At 40.9% G+C, this 24,334-nt stretch overlaps 1 protein-coding gene and 1 long non-coding RNA gene across 2 annotated transcripts in view; one reads left to right on the plus strand and one right to left on the minus strand.

Moving 5' to 3' along the window:
* CLASP1 (cytoplasmic linker associated protein 1) overlaps nucleotides 1-19,896 on the minus strand; it is a 268,189-nt gene extending 248,293 nt beyond the window's left edge. Inside the window, exon 1 of the mRNA XM_059394480.1 lies at nucleotides 19,799-19,896. The gene's annotated coding sequence lies outside the window, so the exon portion shown is untranslated. The remainder of the gene's footprint in view (nucleotides 1-19,798) is intronic.
* A 165-nt stretch (nucleotides 19,897-20,061) lies between these two features.
* Nucleotides 20,062-24,334, plus strand: part of LOC132013972 (uncharacterized) — a 35,578-nt gene continuing 31,305 nt past the window's right edge. The window contains exon 1 of the long non-coding RNA XR_009403179.1: nucleotides 20,062-20,763. This is a non-coding gene — a long non-coding RNA (uncharacterized LOC132013972). The remainder of the gene's footprint in view (nucleotides 20,764-24,334) is intronic.

Raw genomic sequence — 24,334 nt, forward strand, 5'->3', positions numbered from 1 at the left:
TTTCCTTCTCAGTGCTTTACTGCACTCCCTAAGTTATGGTATGTTGTTTATTTTTTTTTTAAAGATTTTTTATTTATTTATTTGACAGAGATCACAAGTGGGCAGAGAGGCAGCAGAGAGAGAGTTGGAAGCAGGCTCCCTGCTGAGCAGAAAGCCCAGGGGCTCAGCCCTGGCTCGATCCCAGGATCCTGGGATCACGACCCGAAGGCAGAGGCTCTAACCCACTGAGCTACCCAGGCGCCCCTGTTGTTTTATTTTTGGACATGAAGTATTAATTGTTCAATAAACATTACTGAACAATGAATGTTTTTTTTTTAATTGTGGTAAGTCATACATAAGATTTGCCATTTTTACCATTTTAAATGTACAACACATTGGTATTAAGTACCTTCACTGTTGTGCAACCATTGCCACCATGAGATGGTGTGTTTTCATTTCAACCATCTAAGGATATTTTATAATTCTCCTTGTAATCTCCTCTTTTACTCACTGATGATTTAGGAGTGTGTTGTTTAATTTCCACATATTTGTGAATTCCCCAATTTCTCTCTATTACTGATATCTAACTTCACTCTATTGTGATCAGAAAAATATACTTTGTATGGTTTTCATCCTTTTAAATTTATTGAGGCTTGTTTTATGGCCTAACATATGATCTATCCTGGAGAATGTTCCACATGCACTTGAGAATAATGTATATTTTACTGCTACTGGGTGCATTATTCTATATATGTCTGTCCCTTAATAATTTAAGAATCTGTCTGCACCTAGACCACGTTTAAGTAAAAAATTCTCCATTATCTAAATCTTAAATTTTTCATGGTATCCCCTACTTTTTAGACTGCTTACATATCCCATATTTACATATTTAAAAAATCAAGTCTCCCCTTTAAAAATGAAAATCTCAGTTCTGGTACCATATTAAGAGTTGGTTTCTAAGAGCAAAACCTGTGAAAAAGGTAAGCCAAAAAGATACTTGCATGAGAGATTTTTTTAGAGGTTTCTGAAACATGAAATCCCCAGACTTAGGTGAATAAGAAGAGAGGCAACCATTCAATATGTCATTTGATAGCATAACAGCTGACATGGCCATCCCAAATTTCTCAAGGGAGCCGGGTTACACCCAGTTGAAAAAAGAAAACCCTATTAAGTACTGGTTAGTCAGAGTGAAGACAGAAGGTGTAAAAAGGCCAGGGGGAAAGAAACAGCAGGAAGAGTTTTTCCTGTTACTGCACAAAGTCAAGCTGTAAAGAAGTAACGCAGCAGTAATTTAAAATTCAGCTCTCATTTCAGCAATTTAGAATAAGTAAGGCAACTTCACATTTGAAACAGCACTTTCCAATTCACTAAGTAATTATACAAACACTACTTTTCTTTATCCACCCACAAAACCTCTCTATGACTGTTACTCTCATACTCTTTCACAGAAAAGTTCACAGATTCAGAAGCAAAGTAAATTCCAGCATCAACCAGCAAGTATGAAAGAGAATCAGGATTTGAACCTGAGCGTGTAACTTCAAATCCAGGGCTGTTTCCACCAAGTCACAGCTACTACTTCTCACCAACACACTTGGGTCTCTCAGTACTTTAGACATGTATATATAATTTAGAAGACAATCCACAAAGGAAGGATATATCCACCATACTTACCATGTTACCAAAATAAGAGATTGAATCAAGAGATGCAACTAGAGGGGCGCCTGGGTGGCTCAGTGGGTTAAGCCGCTGCCTTCAGCTCAGGTCATGATCTCAGGGTCCTGGGATCGAGTCCCACATCGGGCTCTCTGCTCAGCAGGGAGCCTGCTACCCTCTCTCTCTCTCTCTCTCTCTCTGCCTGCCTCTCCGACTACTTGTGATTTCTCTCTGTCAAATAAATAAATAAAATCTTTAAAAAAAAAAAAAAAGAGATGCAACTAGAACCTGGCACAGCACCACATACTAAGCAAGTGCTTCATCAAGAACAAATGAAGACTGGTGCCTGGGGGACTCAGTCCGTTAAACGTCTGCCTTCAGCTCAGGTCATGATCCCAGGGCCCTGGAATCAAGCTCTGCATCCAGCTCTCTGCTCCTTGGGGATCCTGCTTCTCCCTCTCCCTCTGCCTGCCACTCTGCCTACTTGTGCTCTCTATCTCTCCGTCAAATAAATAAATAAATTCTTCAAAAAAAAAAGGACAAATGAATAGGAAGAACCATATGCATTCCCAGAAGTAACTCTAGGAGAGTAATCAGCAACCTTTAGTTCAGAGGGTTTAGTGTTTCTCACAGATGCTGACGGCAAGCTGAAAGCATGATCATAAAAAGGAAAACGAGACAAAGAAAAAAGGGGAATGCATAACCACTGGGAGACACTAGGTAAAGGATAAACAGAAACTCTGTACTATTTTTCCAACTTCTGTGAATCTATAACTATTCCAAAATGTAAAGAAGGAAAAAAATGAAAAGATACACATGGTGTGCACAGGCTCTTGGTACTCAGTTCCTAAGTTCACTACCTACTGTGCCAGCCAATCTCCTGGGCACTGCCTTCAACAAGCTCCAGGTTCACTGGGGAAAGAAAGACGAGTGAGTGATCTATCCTGACAGTATATCAAGGTGTTTTCTTGTAAGACTATCTCCTTTTCTGATGACTCCCTAATAAATAGGGGAAAAGGAAAGACTGCACCAGTGAAACAAATATAAGGGCACCCCTGGGCAAAACTCTGTCTTACTTGTGCACTGGCATGAAAACACATGCTTTGCTTACTCTTACCCTCCCAATCGTTTCCGTTGCTTCCATTCCTGGCTCCAGCAAGATTCATACTGAAGACACAGACTCCGACCAACTGGGAAATCCCACAAAGTCACAGAGCCTTCAATAATAAGGAGTCCTGGGGCGCCTGGGTGGCTCAGTGGGTTGAGCCTCTGCCTTCGGCTCAGGTCATGATCCCAGGGGCCTGGGATCGAGTCCCGCATGGGGCTCTCTGCTCGGCGGGGAGCCTGCTTCTCCTCATCTCTCTCTCTGTCTGTCTCTCTGCCTATTTGTGATCTCTCTCTCTGTCAAATAAATAAATAAAATCTTTAAAAATAATAATAATAATAATAAGGAGTCCTGTGCTCACTGAAGATAGAGAACTGATTAGAGGGCTTTAGAGATTCATTTATTCATTGGCAAATCAGATGGTATTAAGTTTGGCCTCAAATCTTTCTAATGCAATAAAGTGAAGTGGAAGAGAAAGAGAATTTGGAACATCAGCCAAGCAATGACAAAGATTGCTGAAAAGTTTTCCATACGGCTTCCTACCCGCCCCACTGAAACCATATTTCAAGCATACAGACGTTAAGTCTCCACTTTACTAAGCTTACACATAAAGCTAGGGAAAATTCTATTTCTCAGATCAATTAAAACAGAACGCTGATATTACTAAAATGACATGCTTATATTCATATTTTACGGATTCAGAAAAAAATTCCACAAGAAAAACACAAAAAGAGATGTGTGCCTTAACTATGTTAGTATATACTGAATTGTACCCACACATGCTCAGTTTCCAAACGGAGTTGTTACTGTCTGTATTTTTCCAACATGACTATTCCTACCCATCACTAACACAAATTTCTTTAAAATACCAAGACGTAACCCTCACTCTACTCCTCCATTTAAACAAAAAGATCAGTTGAGAATCTAACTGGATATAATCTGACATGTTTTAATATGCAGGTAAGAATAAAATTCGTAACTACCTAGGGCAATGTGGAAACATCTATCAGTAATCTTTAAACGTATATGTTGATCCCACAAGTACAAATCTAAGAATTCATGTAAGGAAGTAATTTGTCAAACACGCTGAACTGTATACATAAAGTCGTCTATTGTGGCTGCTCATAAAAAAAAAAAATTATTTTTTTTTTAAGATTTTATCTTTAAGTAATCTCTACACCCAGCACGGGGCCGAACTCACAACACCAAGATCAAGATTGCATGCTCCACCAACTGAGCCAGCCAGTTGCCCCAAGGAAAACTTATTAAGTGAAAATAGCCCTAAACGTACAAGAACAAAGAAATGGGAAAGAAGTTACCATACATTCAAACAACAACATACCATGCAGTCACTCTACAATAAAAATATGTTCTTGACAGCCTGGAAAAATATTTATGGTCAACTTAAGTGAAAAAAAGCAACGTAGTAAAAAAGGGGCGCTTGGTTGGTTTGGTCAGTGGAGCATGCAACTCTTGATCTCAGGGTCATAACTTCAAGTCCCATGTTGGGCAGAGTTTACTTTAAAAAAGAAAAAAAATTTAAAGCAAGCTAGAAAATAGCATTTTTATGACATCATATTCGTTTATAAAATACAAAATAGTCACTTATACCTGCATGCACAGAAAAAGTATGGATGGAAACATCATACCAAGACATTAACACTATAATCTCTAAAATGAAAATGTACTACTTACATAATTTTAAAAATACATGTTAAAAATAACAGTGTACTTAAAAAAAAAACTGATAGTAACAAAACAATGCTGCAAACTATACATACATATAAAGACTCATATATGTGAAGACTATCTACAAAACCACCTAAGAAATCAGAAACAGTAGCTGCCTCTGGGAACGGATGTGGAAGAATACAAAGAAAAGGTGGAGGAAGAGTGATTTTCATTCTCTAGCCTTGTGTACCTTTTAAGTTTTTTGACCATATACATATTATCTGGTCAAAGGAAATACAAATTTCAAAACATTAGGAATGTATAATATTCTTTCTAGTTAAACCATATCATATGCAATAAATACCAGAAAGTTGTTTGTAAAGTCAAATTTAATTGTAATCATGAAACCATAGGCATCATCAGTTACTATAAGAATTAAAAACTATGGGGTGGCCTGGCTGACTCAGTGGGTAGAGCATGTGACTCTTGATCTCGGGGTCATGACTTCAGCCCTGCACAGAGCTTTAAAAAAATTGAAAACTATAAAAAGAGCCAGTTATTCAGCCAATTGTCCATCTCTGGTACTCCTCTCTAGAAGGCAGCCTTGGTAACATATAAGGAAGCAAAGCTTATTTCCGAACCTCATAACCAGCCATGAAATCATTGCAAAATCAAAGTAATGAGAAAGAAAAACAAACAAGTAATGAGAAGGCAAGTGCTCGATTGGTTTTTTAATCACTGAAGCATAGCTACATTTTAACTGAAAAATGACATATAACAGTGTTCATACACTTTTACAAAATTTTATCTTTATAGGTTTTTTTTTCAGATTTTATTTATTTGACAGAGAGACAGACAGAGAGGCAGGCAGAGAGATGGGGGGAAGCAGGCTCCTCGCCGAGCAGAGAGCCCAGTGTGGGGCTTTATCCCAGGACCCTGAGATCACGACCTGAGCTGGAGGCAAAGACCCAACCCATTGCGCCACCTAGGCACCCCATATAGTTTTTGTTTTGTTTTTTTAAGATTTTATTTATCTGACAGAGAGAGATCACAGAGAGGCAGGTGGGGGGCGGGGGGGGGGTGGAGGAGAGAAGGCTCCCTACTGAGCAGAGAGCCTGATGTGGGGCTCGATCCCAGAACCCTGAAATCAGGACTTGAGCCCAAGTCAAAGGCTTAATCTACTGAGCCATCCAGGTGTCCCCAAAATTATATTTTTTAATGTATTAACTACAGGATTCTCATTTTACAGGCTGGGTTTTGTTAAAACCTCTAAGATGGGGGTGCCGGAGTGGCCCAGTTAAGCCTCTGACTCTTGATTTTAGCTCAGGTCATGAGCTTAGTGTCCTGGGATCAAGCCTCACACTGGGTCCCACACTTAGCATAGTCTGCTTATCCCTCTCCCTCTGCTCCTCCCCCTGCTCACTCTCTCTCAAATAAATAAAATCTTTAAAAAAAAAGAAAAAAACAACCTCTAAGATGGATGATTTGGCAGTATCCCTCGAAATTTTAAAGATACATAACTTTCAACCCAAAATGTCAACTTATAGGACTTTATTCATATATGTGCAAAATAAATTATTATAGGATTATTCTTTCTAGCATTATTTATAAAAGCAAAAGACTAGAAAAAACTAAATGCTCCTGAATAAAGGGCTAGGTAAATTATGATATGCCTTCATTTAAAAAAAAAAAAAAAAAAGTAAGGAGGGGTGCCTTTGTGGCTTAGTCACTTGAGCATCTGACTCTTGATCTCAGAGTTTGAGCCCCACATTGGGCTCCACACTGGGCATGGAGCCTACTCAAAAAAAGAAGAAGAAAGCCCACAACAATGAGGAAGTCTATTTTTTTTTAAAGATTTTTTTTTTTATGGGGTAGCTGGGTGGCTCAGTTGGTTTAGGTCATGATCCCAGAGTCCTGGGATCAAACCCCACATATCTGCCCAGCGGGAACCTGCTTCTCCCTTTCCCCACCACACCCCCTCCTGGTACTCTCTCTCTGTGTCAAATAAACAAATAAAATCTTAAAAAAAAAAAAAAGGATTTTATTTATTTATTTGAGAGAATGAATGGGGGGCGCAGGGCAGAGAGAAAGGAAGAAGCAGACTCCCCACTGAGCACAAAGACTGATGCAGGACTCAATCACATGACACTGGGATCAAGACCTTGGCCCAAAGGAGATGCTTACCCAGTAGAGCTACCCAGGTGCCCCATAAGTAAGTCTTTAACATATTCACATAGAATGATTTGCAAGAGAAAAAAAGAAAGGAGGAAGAAAGGAGGGAGGGAAAAAGGGAGGGAGGAAAACACAGGGTAGTCTGCAGTAGTCTGTACAAAAAAGGAGGAAAGGGAGATAGACAGATAGATAGATAGATATACATGTATGCCTTTTGTTCACATATATAATTAATAACACTGGTGTTTCCAGGAAAGGGAACTGGGTGGATGGAAGACAGGAGAGGAGGAAAACTTAAATTTCAAATCATGTCTATGTAATGCCTGTTCAAAAAATAAATATTTTATTTAAAAAATTAATGCATTTAACTAGCAGTTCTATTTCTCCTTTCTAGGTAATTTAAACAAAATGAAAAGAATCTTCATACTCAGCTATAACAGATTTACACTCACTCATAATTAAAAGGGATACTGGAGCAACTGGCTGGCTCAGTTGCTAAGAGTGTGATCCTTGATCTCAGGGTTGTGAGCTCAAGTCCCATACTGAGTATAGAGATTACTTAAAAATAAAATTGTTAAAAAAGAAAAAAAGGGACACAGACTATCCCCTAGACATTTAAAAAAAAAAAAAAAAGTTTGACAACCAATAAAGAACACAATAAGCTTGTAATTACAATAAAAACATATTTTTAATAATGCCATCACTCTCCAGAAGCAATATCAATAGCAGTTTCCCAAAAGCACAATGTCTAATCCCTACCCCCAAAATTCCAAAATTGAATCACTGGTGATTCAAGTAAGGATTGGAAAATAGTCCTGGTTCTATCAAGACCTAGGATTCTGTGAAAGATGCTAGTTTCAGACGCCTTCTCTCAGCAAGGGGGCTTTCTGGGCCCTTGTCTGTGGACACTTCACAACATTAGACCATGGTATTAATATGGCGAAGAGGCAGGCTCTTCGCCCCACAGTCACAACCTAGGTCCCCAGCAAACACATAAATGGAAAACAACAAACAGGCCACAGAGTACCCAACCAGGCATGCGTATCTGGTTCAGGGCCTTACACACTTCAGGTCAAAACAGGGTTAAGACATCTCTCTTTTCCTATCCCCAGAATAGGGGCCCTTCCCTCTCCAGTCTTCCCACAGGAGCACACTTAACTCAGGAATCATAACTGTCTCCTTGCTTGTCTGACTTCCCTCTTAAGTGGTAGAGCTCTTTGGAACAGGGCTGAGAGCCCCTCTCTCTGTCCTGTGGCAGAACAGTTAAATGCGTTTGAGTGAAGATTCTGATGGAGGCATACAGTTTCTGCATTCTTTACTAATTACCCAGGATATACCCTAGAATAACTCTCTTAATTAAATGGCAGCAGTTTTCACAAAGGCTCTGGTTTTCAGGTCCATCTCTCATGAACACCTACCTATATTGTTCCCTCCATTCAGCCTACGGCACCCCACCCCAAAGGAGGTCTACAAATCACATAATGATAAGATGTTCTTTATCTTCCCCAGCTGTCCTCCTGTCATATAGGATTCTGTAAAATCATTACTATACAATTAGGCTAAATATTATTATTTTGTTCAAACAAATGTTCTTTGGCAATTTCAGAAACCTCCTCCAAGTTCTAAAAAGGCATGACAGAATGGAAAGCTTTTCCCATCATGTTCACTTTAAAAATGCAGTCACAGGCCATAGGAAATCTCCTTGGCATGCCATTCTCTACCAACAGGCAAACACAATCAGAATCGGGCGAAAATCCATACCCATGAGCCCAAATCAGCTTGCACAGAGGGCAATGCGACACTGAGAATCTTTTTCTTTTTTTTTTTTTTAAGATTTTATTTTATTTATTTGACAGAGAGAGAGACAGCGAGAGAAAGAACACAAGCAGCAGGAGAGGGAGAGGGAGAAGCAGACTCCCCATGGAGCAGGACTCTGGGATCAGGACCTGAGCCAAAGGCAGCCATTTAACAACTGAGCCACCCAGGCGCCCAGAGTATTTCTTTTTAAAGAACCACCTTCCCTCCCCCCAGCATGGGATCCCATGTCTGAAGGGTGGATAATTGGTATATTAAATGACAAAAACACTTACTGAATCAAATTTTGTGTGCACAGATACAGCTATATACTACCTCTGGTCTTATTTACAGAGAAGTTGGGTCCATCTTTGTGTACACAGATACATGGCTACAGATTCACATTCATACCAGGCCAACTTCTCTGTAAATAAGGCCAGAGGTAGTGAAAGAAAACAGGCTGCATTGTTTATTCCTTCTCTCCCTGGAATAAACCGTTATTCCGACTAAGGGAGTTCAAGCTGTTGAATCTCTTCATTGGCTGACAATTTTCCTGAAAGCATGTCGATTACTGGATTTGATCTAACCTCTCTGATGTTATGTTGCCTGTAACTAGAAAATAAATGAATAAAATAATTCCTTTTTTTGTTTTCACTATTAATAATAAGGAACTACCAAAATAAACAGTGGAAGAATAACCAGTACCTTATATGATTAAAGTGTTTATGTAACAACACACTAAGAAATGCCTATTTCAGTATCAAAACCCAGTGGAAAACAAAACATCAAAGGCCAATCTTCAAACCAGGTCTCCCCCTTCAATGACATCTGGATGGTACATTACAAAATGGACTCCTGAGGGAGGTCTGAGCACTCAGGACAAATAATAGTAGACCCCAGTGAACACTAAAGAGAGTGTTGGGAGGGAATCTAATAATATAGAACCAAAGAGAAAGTTCAGATACCTCTTCACTAGTTAACTTTTGGAATTTCTAGGCAAAAGTATTTTAAATGATAGTATTTTTGTTAGAAAAGTAATATACACTATTCCACAAACTTCAAATAACTTTTTAAACTAACAGCATTTGTGAAAAATGCAAATCAAAATGGATCAACAATCTAAATATAAAAGATAAATCTATAAAACTAAATATATAAAAATTACCCCTAAAATGAGTATAAATCCCAATATAAAGCTTACTGTAATCTTAAATTTAACAAGCTAAAAATTTTCCATTTATCCATGAAACAAACCTTGCCTACCCTCCTTCATCCTTATCACCTGCCCTCCCTGTTTTCTTCCCTTGAAACAGGATACGTGGATATTTTAAATGCATGTCCTTTTAAGTTCTTTTCCCAAATGTGAGGATTGATACAGCATCTGTCTTTCAAATGCCTTTGGAATTTTGTGTGTGTGTGACATAAGATATTTGGGTAAACTTCAGTTACGTTACATTTAAAACCTTTAACTTTACAATATACTGATTATTGATTTTTTAAGAATCTTCTGCAATTATCCAAACATAACCACAAACATCTATACTCAGCTTTATAATTCAATCAATAAAAGGTAAGGCCATCACTTGCATAGTACTACACTGGGGACTAGAGTGATGGGGATGCAGGGAGACAAGAGAGGTTTAGAAATGGGGAAACAAAGAAATATAACATATATCCGACCCTGAAGGTCATCAAAATCTATTTTGAAAACAGATACCACTTGGGCGCCTGGGTGGCTGAATGGGTTAAGCCTCTGCCTTTGGCTCAGGTCATGATCTCAGGGTCCTGGGATCAAGCCCCACATCAGGCTCTCTGCTCAGCAGGGAGCCTGCTTCCCCCTCTCTCTCCCCGCCTGCCTCTCTGCCTACTTGTGATCTCTCTTTCCCTCTGTCAAAGAAAGAAAGAAAACAGATACTACTTAAAAGTAATTATACAAAATTAAAAGGAAGAAAGGGAACTCACATTTATTAAATGTCTCTCATATGTCAAGCAGCAAAACTGTAACACAATACAAAATATCCACATATCCTGTTTCAAAGAAAGAAAACTGGGCGGGGAGGTGGGGAGGAGGGTTAAGGATGAAGGAGGGTAAGGCAGTGAAAAATACCTAAACCAAAATATAAATGTAATTAAAATGTTTATATCAGTCTTCAACAAATGGTCTCCAAACAAATGGAACACCTGGATATCTACATGCAAACAATGAAGTTGGATTCCCTACCTCACATCATGTAAAAAAAATTTAATTCAAATGAATCAACAACCTAAACATAGGAGTAAATCTTCATGACCTTGGATTGGTAATGGATTCTTAGCTATAAAACCAAAAGCATAAGCAGCAAAAGAAACAAACAGATTAACTGGACTTCATCAAAATTAAAAACTACTGTGCATCAAAGAACATGGTCAAGAAAACGTGAAGACAATCCACAGAATGAATGGGAGAAAATACCTACACATCACATATCTGGTAAGAGTTTAATATCCAGAACATACAAGAACCCCTAAAACTAACTCAACAACAAAAAGACAATGCAATCTAATAATATGCAAAGGACTTGAATAGATATTTACCCAAAAAAAGTAACACCTTAGTCATCACAGAAAAACAAATCAAAACCACAATGAGATACTGTTTCACAACTATCAGAATCGTTATAACTTTAAAAATAAAATAACCAGGGGCACCTGGGTGGCTTAGTGGGTTAAGCCTCTGCCTTCGGCTCAGGTCATGATCCCAGGGTTCTGGGATCGAGCTGTGCATCTGGCTCTCTGCTCAGCAGGGAGCCTGCTTCCCATCCCCTCTCTACCTGCCTCTCTGCCTACTTGTGATCTCCGCCTATCAAATAATAAATAAAATCTTTAAAAATAAAATAAAATAACGGAAAACAGCAAGTGTTTGCAAAGATATGGAGAAACTGAAACCGTTGTACACTCCCACTAGGAGTGCAAATGGTACAGCCACCCTGGGAAAGTTCAATGAGTCCTCAAAAAGTTAAACAATTACCACACGACCCAGTAATTCTAGTCCTAGGTATACACCCCAAAGAATTGAGAACAGAGACTCAAATAGAAATTTGTAAACCAATATATACTGCAGCATTATTCACGACAGTCAAAAAGTGGAAAACACCCAAGTTCTATCAACAGATGAGAGGATAAACAAAATGTAGTATATACATCCAATGAAATATTATTCACCAACTAAAAAAGAGTAACATACATCCTACAACATGAATGAATCTTGAACACATTATGCTAAGTGAATAAATCATAGAAGGACAGATATTATATGATTCCACTTAGTGAAATATCTAGAATAGGCAAATTTGTAGCAACTGAAAGTAGATTATAAATTACCAGGAACTGAGGGAGAGAGAGGAAGGGGACGTATGGCTTCATGGTTACAGGGCTTCTGTATGGAAAAGATTTGGAAGCTGACTCTGATGATGGTTGTACAACTGTGAATTTAAGTAATGCCCTAACTGATATTCTTAAAAAACAGTTAAAATATGGGGTGCCTGGGTGGCTCAGTGGTTTAAGCCTCTGCCTTCAGCTCAGGTCATGATCTCAGGGTCCTGGGATTGAGCCCCACGTCTGGCTCTCTGCTCAGCAGGGAGCCTGCTTCCCCCTCTGTCTGCCTGCTTCCTCCTCTCTCTGCCTCTCTGCCTACTTGTGATCTCTCTCTGTGAAATAAATAAATAAAATCTTTCAAAAAAAAAACGGTTAAAATAGCCTATTTTATGTTATATGTTATATTATTATATATGTTGTTATTTTTATGATATATATATATATATATATATATAAATAAAAAAATTTAAAAGAAAAAAAAAGATTTATATCATGTCTTCAGTAACCTGGACTGTCCAAGGGTAGATTTCAAATCAGGGATGATCTAACCTTCATTGAAACCCTAGTGGGAAGCCTGCTGCTCTACATCCCTCCTGACCTGTAAGGAGGTATTTCTAGATGCCACCAGAAGCTGGGAACAGACTTTCTCCCAAGACAGCCCACTGACCTTTCACGAACAAGGAATAACCTGTGCTGGAAAAACTGAAACAAATGGAAAGGAAGCTGAAGAATCTGAAAGCCAAACTCTGCAAGCTGTATGACTGTGGACAAATTATTCAACTTTTAAACCTCAGCTTCCTCTCATTCTAAAATGAAAATTGCATCTGCCTGTTGCTCTAAGGGTTGGCAACAGCATACCTATAAAAAGTTGGGTGTTCAATCCATGGTGACCGTTGCCATTGTGACACTGGGTCTACCTACCACCTTGGGCCAACCAAAGGCTGAGCAGGACATGGTTTGTGTGTGGGAGCTCTATGACTTCTCAGAACTGAAATAAAACACAGCCAACAGCACGAGAAGACTTCAGAGAAGGAGCTGTTTTTATGAAGTTCAACTACTCTTGGAAAGACTGGCTTATTGTTCCTAGAATGAACCAGGCTACTCTGTATCAGTAAGGGCACCGCTACACAATTCATTCCCTCTATACAAGAGGCCTCTGTTAGCATGTCTGAGCAACCCTTCCTAACTGAGTCGGCCTCTACCCACAGGAAAGACACACTCTGGGAAGAAACTGAGCAGAAAATGAGCTAGAAGGTAGTCCCGAGGCAGCTCTCAAACTCTGTGGCTTCAGAATCACTTGGGAAATCTGTATAAAAAGCAGATCCCTCACCCCCACTACCAGACATTCTGATTACTGAATTATTTCAAGCAGGGCCCTTGAGCACAAAAAAACTCTTGGAATGTAGGAGATGCAAATGTAATAAGATTACATTCTGATGCTGACAAATAGACTATTCTGTCCCACAAAGCAAAGGCTGCATTTTTCTCCACATCTACCTGGAAATACAACAGCTTTACCAATGCAGGGCAAGAGTGAAAACCAAGGAGGATCACCTGTGTGTAATGCCTAATACAAATTGCATACAGTCAGTTCATACAGAAATTCATCATTACTGCTTCTTTCTTTCTTTCTTTCTTTCTTTTTTTTTTGACAGAGAGAGAGACAGTGAGAGAGGGAACACAAGCAGGAGGAGTGGGAGAGAGAGAAGCAGGCCTCCTGCTGAGCAGGGAGCTCAATGTGAGGCTGGATCCCAAGACCCTAGGTTCATGACCCGAGTCGAGGGCAGATGCTTAACGACTGAGCCACCCAGGTGCACTGCTTATTATTTTTTTAAATAAATGAAAAATAAAAATAATGTGCCATTCCACATCTCTCACAGTAACAAAAAATACACTTAAAATATATTATCAGAAGTTGGTAAAATTTTTGTGGAATTGATACATTCTTAGGGGGCTGGGAAAATTATTAACTGATACAACTTTTTGGTCAGCAATCAGGCAATATGTATCAAAGGTCACCCAATACTCATTTCTCTGAATGTACCCTAAAGAAACAACACAAAAGAAGCCAACTCTATGCAAAAAGATAGTCACTGTTGTAGTCTATGTAATTAAAAAAAAAAAGTGGCACCTGGTGGCTGTTGGAAGAGCATGAGACTTAATCTTGTGGTCATGAGTTCGAGCCCCCATCAGGTGTAGAGATTACTTAAATAAGTAAGTAAACTTAAAAAAAAAAAAGATATTTACGTCAAGGACCCCAGTTTCCCAAAATCTGTCATATCATCTCAAATATGACAAAGCTATTAAAAAACTTAAATGATGAGTGATATGTCATTACGTGGAAAGTAGTCCCAAAACATGCAAGACCTAATATTATGGGCGCCTGGGTGGCTCAGTAGGTTGAGCCTCTGACTTTGGCTCAGGTCTCAGATCTCAGGGTCCTGGGATCAAGCCCCTCATAGGGCTCTCTGCTCAGTAGGGAGCCTGCTTCCCCACCCCCCTGCCTGCCTACTTGTGATCTCTGTCAAATAAATAAATAATACCTTTTTTTAAAAAGACCTAATATGAATTACTACAAAGTACAAATATATGGATAGCTTCAAAGGTGATACATTAAGAAATAATAGCTTGTGTTAGGAGGGTTTGATGTGACTTTTCTCCCTCTGGTCCTCTGGTCTCTCAAGTTTCTACTATGTTATTATAATAAGACTATAAATAAATTTAACTGATTCTGCTTGGAAAGGTAACTGGAAAACACTTACAGAGACAGGTGGAAAGTGGATTCAGCTATCCTGAACAAACATAAACTCACCCAAATGTGCCATGGTAACAGACAGTCCCACAGACTTTTTTTAATTTTTTTCAATCTTCTAAGATACATGTATTATTAAATTTGAATTTTAAAAGCAAGTAGAAACACACTAAAAGACAAGAGGAAATCTAGTTTGGCAGCTATTCACATGGCAAAAAGATCAGAAGATTTCATGAACTATAACTTTAATAATCCAACAAAATTATGTAACTTGACAGGAAAAGAACATTTAAGTTGAGAAATTGAAGGCCTGGCTCTCCCAGCGCTATCTCAGACTGAGCGTCAACCTGCAGATCTTAGTTTCTCATTTGTAAATTGGTAGGATCATGATGTTATCTTCCCCATCTACCTCAAAGGACTTTTAAGAGAGGAGCAAAGATGATTAGGAATGTAAAAGTGCTTTGAAAATTGAGTATTTTTTCCCTTAAATCTGGCTATTATTTATTACTAAGAAGATACTCACATATGTGTAGCTACCAAAAAGAGGAACAGTTGTTTAGAAGGATACATTTCAAACTGGTAAGTGGATATGCCTCCCAGGGGGCCTGAGATCTGGGGCCAAACCCTTACCTTTATCTGCATTGTTTCAATCTTTTTTTTCTTTTAAGATTTTATTTATTTATTTGATCAAGAGATAGAGCCAGAGAGCACAAGCTGGGAAGAATAGCAGAGGGAGAGGGAGAAGCAGCCTCCCCGCTGAGCGGGGAGCCTGATGCAGGGCTCCAGCCCAGGGCCCTAGGATCATGACCTGAGCTGAAGGCAGATGCTTAATCTTCTGAGCCACCCAGGCTCCCCTGCATTGTTTCAGTCTTTCAGGAGAATCTATTTATATGTTACTTGGTAAATTTTTAATTTGTAAAAGCAAATGCAATCACTAACAAAATTAACACAGTGTTAATTTTGGGTTTTGAGGGTTTTTTTAAGAACCACCTGGGGGTTGTTCAACTGTGGCTGTCCAGGTCTCACAGACTTAATTGACCAAAATCTCTGAGTGGACAGGAATAAATAAGTTCAGACCAGTTGTATTTTAACAAATTCAAGTGATTCTATGACTTGATTATTGCTTCTTATGCTATGTTATCATTAATTCTCTTATTAATTCTCTAATACAATAATATTCTTATACTCTAATTTTCTAATACTAACTCCTACACAAAGACATAGAGGAATACCATGCATATCCACTTACTATATGCCAGTCACTACTCTGAGCACTTGACATATACTATCTCACTTAATCCTTACAACCCTGCCCTCCCCTCACCCTTGTTTTACAGATGAAATTATTAAAATACAAAGAGATTATTTAATAGGCCCATGGTCCAAAGTCATAGGGCTAGTAAGTGGCAGAGCTAGAATGTACAACAAAGTTTGAAAACCGTTGATACAGTTTCTTAACCTAAGACAACAGCTATATACTCTGGTCAGGTCACCGAAAATTCTGTTTCTTTTCAGACACTGCATTTGCCTAAAGAAAGCAGCGCGGTAAAATCTGATTTCCCCATGAGGGGAAGGTACACCTGGCTGGCTTAGTCTGTAGAGCATGAGACTCTTCACCTAGGGGTTGTAAATTTGAGCCCCATGTTGGGTATAAGGATTACTTTAAAAAATTAAAATCTTGGGGCAACTAGGTGGTGCAGTCAGTTAAACATCGACTCCTGGTTTCAGCTTAGGCCTTGATCTCAGGGTTGTGAGATCGAGCCCCACAGACTCTGCACTCAGCACCGACCTTGCTTTAGAGTCTCCCTCCCTCTCCCGATGCCCCTCTCCCCTGAAAGTCTGAGCTTAGGAGCCGCTCACTCTCTAAAAAAAGAAAATAAAATCTTTTTAAAAAATGTTATAAAAACCACAAGGGTACAAAGGATCTAGGGCTGTTTACATACTTCCAGCGTAACTGGCATCACTTTGTAATATTCTGTTCCTCTATTAGTCTGTGAGCCCTGGACCATGTAGTCTTTTCAGCTGTACCCTCATGATAACTGGTAGCTAACTAAAGAAAGAGTTTAATAAATTAATTCATTAATAAATCTACAGACAGCTTGATGACTGTCCTAGGAAATGAAAGGCTATTATGTAGAGAAGAAACAAGACTTCATGTTGCTTCAGGGGGTACAACCAAGAACACCCAACAGGAGAGTGGCAGATTTTGGTACACTCTAAACTAGCTTTCTAGCAACCAAGACCTGTCCAGTAACAGAGAAGCACATCTGCAATGTAAGGTTGATGATCAGAACAGAGTAGACAAAAGGTAGGACAGTGGTTGGTCTATGGCGCCTCTAAGAGTTTTTCCAAAGCTCAAAGTATTCTAAGTTACAATACATTTATTCATCCTTTCACAGTTCATACATTTAAAGTGACTGGTTACACAAGTCCCTAGTTACACAAGTCCTGGTAGTAAGTACAGAGGATATCACAGTGTCGTACAAACTCCCTGCCCTCAAGGATGTAAAGAATACAAGCACGGGCATCCGTCTCCCAGGGAGGAAGGTAATGGATACAAAAGGAATCAGCAAGGAATGAGATTTCCAGGCAGGAAACAAGAGGGAAGTCAACACAGGCATTCTGTAAGAAAGTCCGTCATTTGAGCACATGTGAGCCACATCTTTAGGGATCCGTGGGGGAAGATGGACTGGCACTGCCGTAACAATCTGGAGAAGAAAAGCCTGCAGTATGGCAGTACCGGTCTGAGCATAAAGGAGGCAGGCAAGCCCTGGAGCGCTGAAGACCCAGCAGAAATAACCACTAAACTCCACGGCTTTTAAAAAAGAAGGCCTTTGGAGGTCATTCTGGCAAACATATTCACACATTATGGACATTGTCCTACTTGCACTGGGTAGAAAGGTTTGTTTACTTTCTCAAATTACATTTTACACACCAAAAACTCTATCATCAATGACTTCTCCCTTGCTTAGTTCTTTTTCTTTTTTTTTTTTTTTTTTAAGACTAATAAATCCTTCTCTTATTTTCAAAGAAACCTTTTCGATGATTCTGTTTTGCTTGCAGTTTTCAAAACTGGCAGTTTTAATAACTCAGCTCTTAGCCTAACATTATAATCCCTTAAGTGCTTATATCATTTATCAATAGTACTAAATTAAAAATAGTATAATCTAAGAACGATTTTATAAATAGAAGATTGTTAAGAAATGGACTCTCAGAAACAAATTTAAGTCTCAGATCCAAGAAACTATATCTCACTCAACTTACAAATTGTGAGACTGAGCCACCCAAGAAAATAGAATTAACTACTGAAGCAAAAAAAAAAATCTAAACCCAAAACCAATGAACAAAACGTAATACATATGAACAATAAACTTAATGTTCTTTGGCCAATCATTTCTCAGTGTCCCTGTCAAACTATTTTAAGGATCTGAAATCTTGCTCTATAAAAAGTAAGTTCCCATCATCCAAACTACACTTAAGAGATTCTATCGCAGTGGTTACTGAAGCATAAACACCAACCTTCAGTTTTTTCCTTCTTTTAGTGCAAAAAAATGCTTACCTCTTTTAGATAGAAGTTGAGTCTGTGGCCCAAATCCTGAGATCTGGGTTTTCAGTTCCAACACTAATTTAAGATGTAAGGTTAGCAAAGGCCTTTCCTGTATTTACCACTCAGCTTAGACTGTAACATGGAGATACAATATTTGACACCCTCACCACCAACGGTCACTTCAAAGGATTTCTAACTTTGGTTAACTTTAGCTGGGAGAATACAAAGCTAGGGCTGAAAACTCAGTTTAAAAAAAAAAAAAAAAAAAAACTTTAAAAAATCAGAAATGGTGCTGCTCCGTGTCAGCTTACAAACTATGAATTACAGAAACAGATCTGAGTAACAATGGGTGAGAATGGTGCAGTTACACGATTTTACCAAAACGAATAAGCAAACAGCTCACAAAAATTTAAATCTTTCTTAGCAAATGGAGAAGATAAATAATATTCACTAACTCTGGGACATTGTGGTTTTGTTTTTATCTATAAGGTCTCTGCATCAATGTTACTATTCTCCCACTCCCTTTATGAGCAAAAGGAGCCCACTGTCCAGGATGCCTCAGACCCAGAGCTCAGTAAATGTCACAAATAATAATAGTAATAAAAGCAACAATCTTTAAAGCTAGAATTTATACTGTGGCACCAGAATAGGGTGCAAGGCACATGGCAGCATGAAACTATTTCTCCCTTCTGCATTTCTCTCTTCTGCATCACTGCCTCCCAAAGGACTACAGAATCCAAAGCTCTCATTGCCACATCTACAAATTAAAGTATCATGATTAAAGAACTCACAGGTTCTACAAACGGTCAGTATTGAGTGAACAAACACTAAAACAAAAAAAATTCATCCGTATGCAACAAAACATGCTTCAAAGGACTTCACCTAGTTTTGTTTTTTTTTTAAATCTGAGAAATAAACACAACTATTTTATATATAACATTATGTAATAAGTTAGACTCTGGAAACCCCCATACTCATCCGAGCGGCTCGAAAAATGGAAAGCAAAATTCGATTAGCTCCATTGTACCCAACCAGGCTAACGTGCAAGATCACACACTCATCTTCGTCAGAGCGGCTCTGCCAATACCAAAGAACAACAAAGGCAAGTTGAGGAGGTTGCACAAGGCGTAACTCAGCACTTGTCCGCTTTCCTGGCTTCGGAAAGCAGCTCTCTGCGGGCCTTAGGGACCAAGGAACCCTCTGCAACCCGCCCGGCCCCGAGCTCGGCTAGGCGCCGCTCGCTCAGCTTTTGTCTGGACCGGCTGGGAGCCCCGGCCGCCCGCCTCCCCGGTACCCCTTCCCTCTGGATCTTTCTCCACACCCATCACTCGCCGATGACTAGTTGTTGTGGGTTTCTCTCCCTCGCCCCCTCCCCTCGCAATCCCGGGCTCTCTTCAAACGCGACTGGGCTGTTCACTGGCTTCTCCCACCCGGCCGGGAAGACTCGGGTCAGGAAGGGGGCCTGGGGTGGGGTCTGGGAGAGGAAAAGAGAAAGGGGCACACAAAGCCGAGCTGACCCCACAGCCGCCCCCTCCTCCCTCTGCAAAGCAGCCTGGGATTAGGGACCTACCGGTAGGATAAACAACCATCCCAACCCGCTCCCCGCCCCGCTCCCACCTAAGGGCCGCCCCCTCCCCCCAAAGTGCACCCAAGAGCCGATGACAGCGCTGGACATCGCCCCCACCCAGACTCAGCGTCCGCCACGGCAGGCGAGGGGGCAAAGGCCTCGGAGGGCTGGGTCTGAATCTCCTCGCCCTAATCGGGTACTTACAGTCATATTATTCGCTACTCTTGCCGCTGCGGACGGGAGAGCCGCCGCCTTCTCCTCCACCCCAATGAGGTTAAGCGCTTGGTGCGGGGATTAAAAAAAAAAAAAAAAATTAGAAGCCGAGGGCGCCTGCGCAGTGCGGTCTCCCTTTTACCGCCACGGACCAGGCTCGACCATAGAGAGTGCAAACAGAGACCAGAGAGGCGGCTGCTCTCTATGGTAACGCCCCGCGCAGGCGCCGGCCTGGCTGTGCTGGGCTTCGGGAGCTGCAAATCCCAGGAGCTTTTCCCCCTTCGAAGAACGTTAATTGACCCCGATGGGGACCCGTAGGGTAACAGTTCTTTAAGGGAAGGGTGGCCCAGGTGCTGTCGGGGGTCCCTGGGAAGTTGCGGCAAAACTCAGGCCAGGTCACGAGGGTCGGATGAAAGGGGTCGCGGCGACAGAGCACCACGATGCTGGGAGTGAAGTGAATAGAGCTGAGGGGGGGGGTCAGGAAAGCCTGGATAAAAGTCATCCGGCTGGGACTTCCTGTGGTCGAGGTCTAATATCTGAGGGAAACGGACTTTTACTTCTGGGTTACGCACATCCCGCCCCACCATCGTGTGACTAGGATGAAGGAAATTGTGCCCTGCGACTTTCCGTACCGGGGCTTGCATCCGTTCTCTCTTCCCTTCTCAATTAGGCGCGACACTTGAGCCGGAAGCACAACCTTTTTAACGGTTCTTTGCTCTTCTCGGAGGGCGGTCGGCCCGTGGTGGCCTCGGAGACTCTTGAGACGGCCAGCCACAACCCCTTTCTTACTTGAGCGCCTCCACAAATAACTCGGCTTTGGTCTTCCCTCTCGCATTACTTTCGGATGACGCGTGAGAACGTGTTTCGGAGGGTAGAAAGCTGTGCAAATTATCGGGCTGCTTTTAAGGATCCCCAGGGACCCGCAGTTTTGCCGCGTCAAACCCCTATGTTCGCAGGTAATTTGACACTGAGAGCTTTTGTGTGAAATTACACGCTGCGTCGACGAAATCACTCCTTGGGAGTGTGAGTTGCCTTCCCTCCATCTCGATGCCCAACGCGTTGACTTCCCTGGGAGCTCTTGAATGCCGAGGTCCGCGGTGGTGGAGAGTGTTTGTGTGAGAAGGGTGCGGGAGGGTGGGGAATTCAACGTCCCTGTTACTCAGTTTAGATGTTTCGGCCGGAGAGACGCACGTAAACAGTAAACCCCTGTGTTCGCTCCTCTCTGCCGGGCAGGAAAGGGAAAGGACTCTGGTCTGGAGGGGCAGGCTTGTCATGGAGGGTGTGACTTCTAGTTCGATCTAGGAAAAGTAACCTGTCTTCGGGGCGAAAGCACAGACAACCTTTTGAAAATGGTTGGGTGGTGATGAAAGCATTCCAGGGAGGAAGCTCCTTGGAGCAAAGGCTATAAAGTGTTTCGCTGGGAGTACAATGTAGAGAGCAGTAAATTAAAAAGCGTGGGGGAGGGGGGAGAATACAGAGGAAGAGTGGAAAATAAGGTTTGAAAAAATAAGATGTTGAATTTTTTTTAAAACTTTAAATTATGGTGACATACACATAACACAAAATCTACCGTTTAACCAGTCTTAACTACATAGGCCAGTAAAGTTAAATACATTCACATTGCTGTGAATCCCCATCCCCAGAACTTTTTCACCTTTTTTTTTTTTTTTAAGATTTTATTCATTCATTTGTCAGAGAAAGAGAGAGAGGCGAGCACAAGCAGGGGGAGCAGCAGGCAGAAGCAGGCTTCCCTCTGGGCAGGGAATCCAGTGTGGGACTCAATCCTAGGACCTTGGGACCACAACCCTAGTGGAAGGCAGCCACTTAACCGAGTCACCCAGGTATCCCCTCTTTTCATCTTCTAAAACTGCAGTTCTGTACCTATTAAACAACTCCTCATTCCTCACTCCACCGAGTCCTGGCAACCACCATTCTACTTAAGTCTCTAAATTTGTCAACTCAGATATAAGTAGAATCATATAGTATTTGACTTTCTGTGGCTGGCTTATCTCACTCAGCATAAGATCCTGGAGGTTCTTCAGTGTTGTAGCATGTGTCAGAATTTCCTTCGTTTTTAAGGCTGAATTCTATTCTATTGTGTTTATATACCAGGGTTGATACTTGGGTTAATTATGCCTTTTGATTGTGGTGAATAATGCTGCTGTGAACAAAGGTAAAAAACATACCTGTGAGACTGCTTTCAATAGGATGGGGAAGACTTAGAGACCAAAAGAAAGCCCAGTTGTTTCAGGTCCTGGACTGGGGATAGTAATATGGTAAAAGCACTGTTTTGGGGCACGACCCTGGCAGTTCAATACATACATAGAAATCCAATACATACTCCATTGGAGGCTTTAAGATATCGCTGGCATTGTACAATTGTTTTATGTAGAGTATTGATGTATCATTGAATCCAGCAAAATAAATATGAGCCAATTGTTATTCATCACATTTACCAGTGAGAAAATCAAGATTCTGGTTTACAGATGGGCTGCAGGGAGACTCACCAACCATACACACACACACACAAATGATTAGGAAACAAAACTCCCATGGGAGCTAGACATCCACGGGTATTGACTACTCACTGATTTGGACAAGGATATTGAAAGAAAACAATTTAGATGTTAAGAGTGAGTCTTCAGGGGCGCCTGGGTGGTTCAGTGAGTTAAGCATCTGTCTTCAGCTCAGGTCATGATCCTAGGGTGCTGGAATCAAGCCCCCATGTCAGGCTCCCTGCCCAGCAGGTGTCCGCTTCTCCTTCTCCTGCCCCTCTGCCTCCCCTGTTTGTACTCTCTCTCCCTTTCTCTTGCTTGTGCACTCTCTCTCAAATAAATAAATTAAATCTTTTTTTTTTTTTTAAGATTTCATTTATGTATTTGACAGAGATTACAAGTAGGCAGAGAGGCAGGCAGAGAGAGAGGGAGGGAAAGCAGGCTCCCTGCTAAGCAGAGAGCCCGATGCAGGGCTCGATCCCAGGACCCTGGGATCATGACCTGAGCCGAAAGCAGAGGCTTTAACCCACTGAGCCACCCAGGCGCCCCAAATTAAATCTTTAAAAAAAAAAAAAAAAAATGAGCCTTGACAGGAGAAGGAATATGCTGACATCAAGAACTTTCACAAATTACTAGTATTATAAGGGCTTAACACAGCAAAACTACACTACATGGTCTAAGGTCCCTAAAAGAAACTCTGAAGTTTGATTGCAGGTATGTTTGTTGCCCTTAAAAAATACAAAATGTCAGGGGTACCTGGATGGCTCAGTTGGTTAAGTGTGTGCCTTTGGCTCAGGTCACCATTCCAGGTTCCTGGGCTTGAGCCCCAAGTCAGGCTCCCTGCTCAGCAGGGCATCTGTATCTCCCTCTGCCCTTCCCCAGCTGATGCTCTCTCTCTCTCTTTTTCTCTCTCAAATATATAAAATCTTAAAAGTTTTAAAATCTTAAGATTTTATTTTAAAATCTTAAAATGCCAGGTAAGTATATCTTTGTATGTACTAGAGAAATTAATAAGACACATCATTTCCTACTCAACATTTCATCTTTCATTTTACATTCTCAGAAACCTATGGGATCATTCAAAGCAATGATCCATTTGGCAGGGGAGGAAATAAATGGCCAGAAAGGAAAACTTATTTGCCCAGTGTCACATGGCTTATTGGTACCAAGGCAGCAGTTGAAATCTAACCCTCTAGAATTCCTCGTCTCTGCGTTGGTCTCCTTTACAAAGATGGATATCATAGTCTTGATTGAGTGGACAGTGTTTCTATTCAGTCAGCCTCATCTTCCTCAGGGATACAGGCTCAAATGCTTATGAAGCTAGCACCAAACAGTGAAGCAGAGATTATAAGTGCATTTTAAGTAGTGTTCACATGCTTAGAAATACTGTGCACCAATTATGGGCCAAACACTTAGCAAAGCGGGGGTGAGGGGAGGAATCCATGTTCTCGTAGGAGATAGAAAATAAAATAGTAAATGAAGAAGGATAAGCTGTGTCAGGTAGGATAAGTGTTAAGGGGGGAAAATGAAGCGGTAAGGGAGAAAAAAGGAGTGCTGAGGATAGGGAAAGAGGTTTCTTTTTAAATAGGACAGGTGAGGGTGGGGGCCCACTGAGAAACATACTTTGAGTACAGATCTGATGGAGGTGAGGGAGCAAAAAATGCCCATCTTGAGAGAAGAACATTCCACGTAGAAAGAATGGCAAGTGCAGAAGTCATTGTGAGGGAAGAAGATGTCTACTACATTCTAAGCACAGGAAGGAGGCCAGAGCAACAGAAGCAGTGTGTGGCAGGCAAAAAGTAGGAAATGAGGTCAAAGGTAACAGGATGCCAAATTGTGTGGGGATTTACAGGGCATTGTAAGAATTTTGGCTTTTACTGAGAGGGGAAGCCATTGGAAGGTTTTGAGCAGAGAGGTAAAATGATTTTACTTCTATTTTTAAAGAATCACTATAGCTTCTGTTTTGAGAGTAAGGGAGTTTTGAGAATAGATTGTGAGGGAGCAAGAGGGACAGATTAGGAGGCTATTGCTG

Source organism: Mustela nigripes, chromosome 3 (genome assembly GCF_022355385.1).
Source record: "Mustela nigripes isolate SB6536 chromosome 3, MUSNIG.SB6536, whole genome shotgun sequence".
In the NCBI taxonomy this organism is placed as follows: domain Eukaryota; kingdom Metazoa; phylum Chordata; class Mammalia; order Carnivora; family Mustelidae; genus Mustela; species Mustela nigripes.